The sequence below is a fragment of the Monopterus albus genome, unplaced genomic scaffold (genome assembly GCF_001952655.1).
Source record: "Monopterus albus unplaced genomic scaffold, M_albus_1.0 scaffold63.1, whole genome shotgun sequence".
In the NCBI taxonomy this organism is placed as follows: domain Eukaryota; kingdom Metazoa; phylum Chordata; class Actinopteri; order Synbranchiformes; family Synbranchidae; genus Monopterus; species Monopterus albus.
Window position 1 is genome coordinate 2,791,429 of NW_018127943.1, and position 9,456 is coordinate 2,800,884.

At 40.8% G+C, this 9,456-nt stretch overlaps 1 long non-coding RNA gene across 1 annotated transcript in view; it reads left to right on the forward strand.

Annotated features, from left to right (window-relative positions):
* LOC109962379 (uncharacterized) overlaps positions 1-6,942 on the forward strand; it is a 97,998-nt gene extending 91,056 nt beyond the window's left edge. Inside the window, exon 3 of the long non-coding RNA XR_002275244.1 lies at positions 6,867-6,942. This is a non-coding gene — a long non-coding RNA (uncharacterized LOC109962379). The remainder of the gene's footprint in view (positions 1-6,866) is intronic.
* The last annotated feature ends 2,514 nt before the right edge of the window (positions 6,943-9,456 follow it).

Sequence of the window (9,456 nt, forward strand, 5' to 3'; positions counted from 1 at the left end):
CTGAGATTATTTCACACAAAATCCAACATAGTGACACTGTAGTAAGTAATTAACTGCTGGTTTCTGTTTTAATTATTATGCAGAACAGCCCCAAAACAAACAGTATTGTCTGTAATTATTCATAATTATCACCCATGTGGTAGCCATACTTTGGCACCCACAGTGATAACACTTTTTTTTTTTTTTTTTAACTGTCTTGTGTTTTATAATAGAGTTTATCCAAGTGCAAGTGCCAGAAGGAAAATATTCTTCCTTTAGTCTGTATCCCAGATGTATCCCTTGCTTGACTTGGCATCACTGCTCACTGGTGAGTGAATTTCAGTCCAACACGTTACTAGTTACCCGGTAAAGCTGAAACCTTTATCATCAGTCTCTGGCAAAATGTTGGTTGTGTATTTTTTCTTGATTTCACTTTGCTTCCAAAATAGAAAATCTATGCCAGTATCCTGCCAGTATGTTGACTACAACTATTATCAGTAATTAGTGCATGATTTGTAAAATGTCTTGTTTTTACCTGTTGTATCCATAATTATGCAGAATGCATAATCATTACAGCTGGGTTTGTTTTTGGTTAAAAAAAAAACAAACACCAGTAACTGATTAATCACAGTTTCCTTGCTACCCTGATCTTCATAACTAACAGCAGCTTCTCTAAGCACATAAAACACTGGCCTACTTTACATCTGGAGTCCCAATGAAAAACTCTCCACCAACATCACAAATCCGCAAATCAACATTAAAGTGCATCAGCTAAGTTTTGTCTTTGTTTTAAAATATTACCTTGAATGGCAAACTGACACGTGGCATCTGGTTTTGTTTAATTTTCAGACATTTCATATGGTTAGATATATCTGATTCTCTCAGCTGTAATGTGGATGCTGACCTGGATGGTATTTACAAGTCAGGAAAAACTCTGATATGACTTGAATGCAGCATGAGCAGAAGTCTCATCAGCCCGAATAGGTGAAAAATACATGTGCAGGAGTGCAGGGCTTTGTCACTCCATCAGGTGTTAAATTGTTTCTCCCAATTGTAGAAATAAGTTAAACATCGCACATATTTGACTGTGTTATGGGAGATATGCAAATGCAAGTGAAAAAGGATTCAAATTTATTGTATATTGATGATTGACTATATGAGACAAATTGATTTGAAAGCAGTCTTCATGTACCATCCTCATGACAGACATTTTGAGATGTCATAGCAGGAGTAGCAGAGGTGTAACTAATTTAATGACTGTGTTCCAATTATGCCTGCTAGTATAACACATCATTAAGCCAGCATGCTCAGTACAAGGATCCTGATCATTTTTGCTTACACCTGTGTCTGACAAGTCAAAGTGCCTGTTGTGGGGGCTTCTCTCAAAGAATATCTGCTCAGCTGTGATTAGTGAACATTTAAATATGAGTTTTGAATGTTGCTTTCAACATTTGCACTGAGCACAGTATATAAGATTAAACATTTTATTTTGTGATAAAGTAGAATTAGTCAGTAAAGCTTTTAGGGATTATGGGTTTAGTTTTAATCGGACAGTGTTCTGTGTACATTAGATATGAGACACTAACAAAATACTGTAGGGATCCACTCATTAAAGCATTGCTCAGTAGCACTACTAGAGGTCACAAAAAGCCCCAGGGTACCCAGGTTTTATGGTTTCAATAAATCTTAGCTTCATGTAAAATACTGTCTAGTGATACATACATTCATATATTTTTGTTCAAAAGAACAATTTTGCAGTAGCTTTGAGTGGTGAGGTTGTTGGTAGGCTGGCTGGGTGTCAAGGTGGTTTGTATTCTGATTAATGAGGAAGCCAGAGGTTGACACCGTTTATGCTGTTTGTTGACAGAAACTGGAGAAGTAGAAAAATAGGTTGGTTTTGATTTCTTTTCTTTCTGTCGTCAGCGAACCATCCTCCTTGTTTGTATCACAGCGGCCCTCTACGCAGTAGCATTCATGCTCCATTGCTCTGGTCTGAGCGCTCATCTTGCCTTGGGGTGTCTGGGTCCTGCAGCACACAACATCAAATCCTCTTGAGTCCTGAAAGCTATTGATTAGATATTCACATCCTGCCTCCTGCCCAGGAAAAAACAGCTCTTGCCTCCACTCTCTCTCTCGCTCTCATCATCCCTTTCTCCCTATTCACACTTGCACTTCTGCCAGTGAGCCCGCATACAGATATGACAGCATACAATATATTATGCAGGATTGAGGCACAGCCTCTGGCTTTTTTCTCAGCATCTCCTCAGCTGAACAAACATCTCGCCTCCGCCTTTGTTTATCTGGCAGAATGACTCTCCTCCCTTCTCTCTCTATCACTCTGACACTGCGCTTCTTTCACTTCCTCTTCCTCTCTTTGTCACTCTGCCTCATTCATCCCTCTCTACTTCTCTAACTTGTCACTCTCATCCGGTCTCTGGGATGTAACAAGCACTGTGGCTGTAATTACCGCCCACTGAGGGAGTGTGGAAGCTTGCTCTGGTTGCATGTCAGCGCTGATCATGATAATATATGCAGATGAGCCTGAGAATAGGAATCAAGAGTTTCACCCTTGGTGGAATGTCTAAACGTAGCTGACCAGATGTTCACCTTAACCACCCAGAGACACTGCTTGGAAAATGCTGAATAAGACGCGTTAATGGCTCTCTTTGTTTGGCATCTTCTTCACTTGGTGGAAAAAGTAATTAAGTACTGTACATTTATTCAAGTATTGCACTTAAGTACAATCTTGAGGTATCTGTGGTTTACTTCTATTTTCTGCTACTTCATAGTTCAGCTTTACTACATTTCATATGCAACTATTGTACTCTTTACTGCACTACATGTATTTGATAACTTTAGTTACTTTAGTTTAGTTACAGTATAACCAGTTCTTCTGATCCCCGGTGAGAAATTGACAAGCAGAAGAACATTCACTAGTAACAGAGTATTTCAAACTTTGGTATTGCTACTTTTAGTTAAGTAAAAGGTAAACATATATACATGCACATGAACAAGCACAGATTTTTCATTTTAATGAAAAAAGACATCACAATAAAGAATAAAGCAGTGTTGAAGCATGGCAGGGTAGTAAAGGTAATTTAAGAGTAAAAATTGCAGCTAAGCTATTTATAACTGGGATGTGAGTAAACAGTACATGACCGCAAGTTACAATCAAAACTTGAATACATCATTTTTATTTGCTCAGTATATCTCCGTGCTGCAGTTTATTGTGTGTATTTACAACCCCTCCTGCATGTCAGATTTCAACACCCAGCTTTTTCCTAAAAATACAAGTGTGATTTTGTTTCCAAGTGAAGCTGTTTTTTTTGTTTTTTTTTTGACTGCACTCATTCAGTCTCAGCAGGGTTTTTGTGTTTGTGTGCAAGTTGGAGTGGAGTTTATGAGTGCGTGTTTGTGTGAGTAGAGAGAAGGTGTGCATTCCCGATTTTGTGTGGGTGAGTGTAAAATTGTGTGTGCGTGAAAGTGAGTGGAACTATGCATTTGATTGTATGTGTCTGTGGGCGTGTGACAGAGGCAAAGACAGAGTGAAAGGTTGTTTGGGTTTGCGGTTGAATTGCTTCACAGGAAAGAAAAAAACCAAACCCTTGGCTTGCCTGTGTGTGTGTGTGTGTGTGTGAGAGAGAGAGAGAGAGAGAGAGAAACCAGCTAAAGGGATTTTGTTCAGGGATTGTCGCTACAGATGTCAGTGTGTGAGTGCATGTGTAACAGAAATAGGAGTTGCTATATGTGTGTGTGTGTGTGTGTGTGTGTATGTTTTGTGTGTGATTGTGAGAGAGAAAGAAAGTTGTTTACCATGTGGATGTGTTTACTTTTACACGAAGAATTGTTTCTTCAGAATTTGAAAGTTCTTTGTCTGCATGTTTGCCTTGTGTGCACCTATACTGTGTGTGTGTGTGTGTGTGTGTGTGTGTGTGTGTGTGTGTGTACGTGCGAGCAAGAGAGGATCCATAAACTGCCAGTCCCTGAGCTGGTGCTAACACTCTCTTAGGTGATTTAGGAAGCTATCGATTTCATACTCCTGTTTTGTTTTTCCGCTTTCTCATAGATAGGAGATCAAATTCGCTATCATCTGTTGGTTTTGTTCGCTTTCTCCTGCGGGCTATTCACTCTGACGTTTCCACCATTATCCTTGTTACGTCTTGCAGGAAAACAATTTCATTTTTTTGCACCTCTGCAGACTATCACAGCCAAGATGAAGAAAAGAGAGGATGAAAACATTTTGATCAGCATGTAGTGATGATAATAAAATCACTGGGTGATACTAATAATAATGCTGACAATGCCGACATTGGATAAATTAGTACATTGTTCTTTTAAATGTTGAAAGTTTAGATCACCCGTTTTTATCTACAGGCATGACACTGCAGTAATGCTGGCTTGTTTTCCTGGGCCTGTACATTACTTGAGATTGTCTCCCAGCATTTTGCTGTGTAAATACTCTCTCTGCCAAAAGCTCCCTGACACGACACAAAGAAAATAATTGATGTATTTTGGCCCAAAATATAGCAAAAATTGATTCTGTCAGTACTTGTACTGTATGATAATATATCAGACTGGTTGTTTCTAATGAAGATGAGGATATTAGTGAGTGGATGTACAGCTAATGATGTAATGGGAAATATGGCTGAAATACTGAAAAGTAAAGACAGCTTCACTAACAAAACCTAAATGAGAAAGAATAGAAAATAGTGGCAGGCTAACACTAATGGAGGCTGTTTTCTGTCCATGTAATCCCTGCAAGAAAGCAGAAGCTCATCTCCATGTCAGGGCAACAGCACTAAAAGACTGTTCCCTCATGATGAAACAAACAGTGTCGGAGGCTGAAAAGTAACCATGGCAACCATTTATCTCAGTGTAATAGCAGTGATAGCATGAGGGTCCAAATTAGTTACAAAGCTTTGATTCATTCTTGCGTTTAGCTAATTTCCGACTGAATTATCATCCCCGTTTATCTTACAAATGGCACCCCAATTTGTCTCTCTTTTAGGGGACTCTTTGGGGTTTTGAAGCAGGCCCTATTTGTCACTGATATGCATCTCCAAGAACACAGATGCTGTGTTGTTTGTCTTGCCGAGAGCTTCGAACCCCCTACCGATGTGCTCATTTCCCTTGGCAAGCTGAAATGACGTGCCTCTGTGCAGAATCTGGACATACTCCCCTCTAATGATATAGAAATACATAGCTAAGCAGTTCTGCTGAGAACAGGTCCTGTCTCGTTTAGCAAGAATTTTGAGCTCTGTGACTGAAACTCTGCGCTTATGTCACTTTCAGGTTCCAGCAGTAAGGAAGTTGAAATCAGAGGAAAAACACTCCACATTGTGTGATCCTCAGAAAAAGAATGTGAGCACACATGCTCATAAAAGCACAGAACACAGAGACAGATTGAATGATTAACCATGTCTAATGCACCTTGTCTGCCACTGATTGTGGTTTCTCCAATTGTCCCTGTAATTATTTTGTTGCAGTACAGCAGAGAGCTGCTGACCACAGCCTAGCCCTGGGACATGCTGCTGGCAGAATAATAATAAAAGAGAAGAAGAAAATTGAGGCCAGTCTCTTCGCTCTCCAGTCTTTCATTCAACATGGGTCCAGACTGTTTGTATCAGTTTGTGAGTCCTAAATTGAATCTAGGCAGATGAGAGCAGGCCCCTGGGACACTGAGGACTTTGTTTCAGTGCAATAGAAGGAAGAGGGAAAATTTAATATGGCCGAAACTAACATCTGTGTTGGCAGTGTTGATTTTCCTTATGAGGTTTAATAGAAGCTAGGCAAAACTGAACCACTGGAGTGAGCTCTGGGGATATGTTTAAGGAAGAACAGGAGAATGGGATAGTTTTGATAGAGAGAGAGAGAGAGATAGATACTATAGCACAAAGAGAGAAGGTGAGCGAGAAATGAAGATGAAGTGAAGCAGGGAGAAAAGGGAAACTGTCTATAGCATGTTGAGACAGAGGATGAATGTTTGACGCAATAGCTTTTAAAAATCCCAATAAAGTGAGCTGGCTCCTGGCCGCATTGGAAAATGGAAAAGGGAGCCTGTGAGTGGTGAGTCCAGGAGCCAGTGGAGCGAGGCGGGGCCCGGTTAGGCCGAGCCAGCAGGGCAGCCTTCCTTTGTGAGCGAGAACTCATTTACAATGGTAAAGGCAGGGTGAGCTGCACTTAACTCTGCCAAAATAGACTTGCAGCTTTCATCTGTAGTCTACAACAGGGCTCCAGTTCATTGTGCGTAATGAAACATTGGCCATTCACCATACGGAATTATTCATTTATCGGAAGAAGCTTGTGGAAGGCATCCTGAAACATTTGACCCAAGCAACTCTAACTGAGTGTATGTAAACTTCTGACCCACTGGGAATGTGATGGAAGAAATAAAAGCTGAAATAAATCTTTTTCTATACTATTACTCTGACATTTCACAATGTCAGGAGTTGTGATAAACTGAGTTTAAATGTAAACCTCTGGCTTCAACTGTATACAGCACATAGCTTTACCTTAAAGCAGGGTGGGGTGGTGTTGTGGAGGAAATGAGCCTGCTGATAATGATATGACTGAGAAAAGGCTCCGCTCACAATAAACACAAATCCTGTGTGGCCGGCTACAGTAATGAATGAAGAATCCTGCTGTGGCCTCCTGGCTGCTCCTCTTCATCTTCAATATTCACATCCTGTCTCAGTGTCAGCCAAGTACAGGTCTTGCATCTGGTTGTGTATCTGTTGTTTATACTCAAAAATGCAAATGAAACCTCTGAGCCAGTGCTTCCCTACCTTTCAGGCATGTGACCCCTTAAAGGAGTAGTTCAGCATTTTAAGGAAATATGATTATCTTCAATATGTTAAATCTTGTTAAATGACAATTTGTGGTTTCAGGGAATTTGCATCCTGGAAGTGGAAAGTCTTGTCATCACAGCAACATTGCCAGTTGTGGTACCACTGTGCCTCTACAGAGACCGTATCAAAACCTGCAGGTGATGCTGCACAGAAGCTGAGGACAGATAAGAACCAAATGTTGTGAAGTCATGCAGAAGTGTATGTTCTTTTAATCTCTGTGACATAGAAAACAGTGATTAAGGTGAGCAGAGGGTTTGTAGTGAAAGCCACCTTTCTAAATGTTTTATTAAAAAGGAAAAGATAACTGGGACTTGCTTTCTACCTGCATAACAAACACGTAGGAGAAAACACAAAAAGCCCAAACTGACCAGTGACCACTCCCCACGGTCTTTGTACCTGCCATAGCCCTAACATGTAGTTACATCTTTGAGGAGGTGCACATCAGCTAGCCTACGGTGTAGCTTCAGGGCCTATGCAAATAACCACTCTAGCTACACTCTAAACCCTTAATGCAAAAAGATAAATCATTTTCAAATCCAGAAAGAAAACTGAATGATCGAACTAATCATTAAAAAAAATGTTGTACTTTACAGTACTGAACATGAAATATGAAAAACATTTGATCCGTATCTGAAACATTAATCAAATTTTTGCACAGCATAAATCCTTATAATCATCATTCTACTGCTCAGTAGCAAGATCTTGGAATTCCTTGGGGGGCCACAACTACCTGGCTGGGAACCACTGCTTTACACCATAAACATGCCACATATCTCTTCTTACATCACATTGCCATGATAAGAAACGATTCCCTTAGGAGGAAAGAACATTTCTGCCGCATGAACACAGCATTATTCAAGCCGAGCTCTACCCACCTTTCTGATTCCTGTGACTTATGGAAAAGTTATCGAGTGAAAATTGAAGGGCTATTACTCTGCCAGAGCCACCCAAGTATTTCTTACACGGTCTTGTCTTCTTGGCATCAGGGTCTTCTGACTGTGGCCTGCAAATACAGCACAGGGCAGGCTGCACTGTATTAATTGCTGGTGCTGAGCAGTGCAGACAAGAGTGAAAAGATGCTGTATGTATGACTGTGAGCACTCTTCAGAGAGGGTGTGAGTCAGTGGATTTAGCCAGAATGAAGAGCATGTGCCTGTTTAAGATGTGGGGCTCACCTTGCTGCCACACATAAATCCTGAATGCTCTCATTAATAAGTGAATTCATCTTGTCTGAGGCCAGGACGTGACTCAATTTAGCCTCCAGATTGCCATCTAGCTTTATTGAGTGGTCTCTTCAGTCAAAGGGAGGCGACGCCCTTGGCAGACAAGGCTGACACGATGACGGCTGCCACTGACAACTTCAATGACAGCTTCATTCTCCACTGACTTTGTAAACTTACACCATGTACTCTCACATTCTGCTGAGTCATGGTGATTTGATGCCAGGAATTTGTTTTGTTACAGGTAAATGATGTTTGTTTTCTCAGTATGTCCATTTATCATATGTTATTAATTGACGTCTTTGTTTCTGGGACTAAAGTTGCATTGAAATGAGAGTCTCCAAAGTTACTTTGATCTTTTTAATCATCCTGTTGTTTATTTTCCTTGCAAATGCAGCAAAATTCAAGTCCAGGTACACACACCTCTTTATCTTTTGGTGCATTTCTGTGGGTAGCTTGTCGTTATTCTGCTTTACATCCTCATTAACATAGCTATCAGTGGGAGAGGAGCCGTGTTTCTAATCCTGCTGGCTAGCAGACTGAAGCCAGCATGGCCACTGTTGCATCCATGCTTGTCACTCTGGCTGTGTTATCATAAATGTAAGGCAGATAGCAGGAAGAAATGAAACACGTGGCCACTCGGCCGTCTATTTGGCAGCTGTCTCTCCCTCTCTCTCTTTCTCTTCCTGTCTGAAATGGTTAGGTGTGTTTTTCTTCTATGCCACAGAGTTCAGTGTGTTTTATGGTTGCTGAACGAGCTGTGTGTGATAAGCAAGAGGGAGTTTTTTTTTTGTGAGACGCATCTATCTTTGGCTCTGTGTGCTCTGCTAGAGGAAAATCAGTTGCAGTTGCAGGTAATTTTCTGTTTGCTTTGGCTCAGCTGGTTAAGTTGTGGAAACAAGGTGAAAAGGTTTGGTACAATGGCCATGTTGTGGCCAGGTTAAAGTGGCTAGTGGCTTTTCTAGTGTAGACCACATGTGTTTGATGGTTGGTATGACTAAGTGGTCAAACTGAAGTAGTGTAGATGCACACTACTTCACATAGCAAGACTAATGGGAACTTTTTGCTCCTGAGCTACAGTTCAACAGGTCCTGAAATAGTTTGGCCCAAGGGCTATCAGTACGTTGAGCCCTCTATGCCACCATATGGGAGTAGAAAGCTTATTGGATGTTTGCTTTTTTATGCTGCTGCACTGTAATTTAAAGTCTAAGTCTCTTTATATCTCACTATCCTTAATTCTGTTGTACCCGGTACTTTTTACCATACTGACTCTGAGAGACGAGGCAGTCCAAGTAACTACAAAACAGTGCTGATTTATTCCATGAACACAGGCACAAATTAACATTAAACGCTAAGGCATTTTGCACCTCCAACCTGCACGCCGGCAGATGTAAGATGAAAGAACCTGA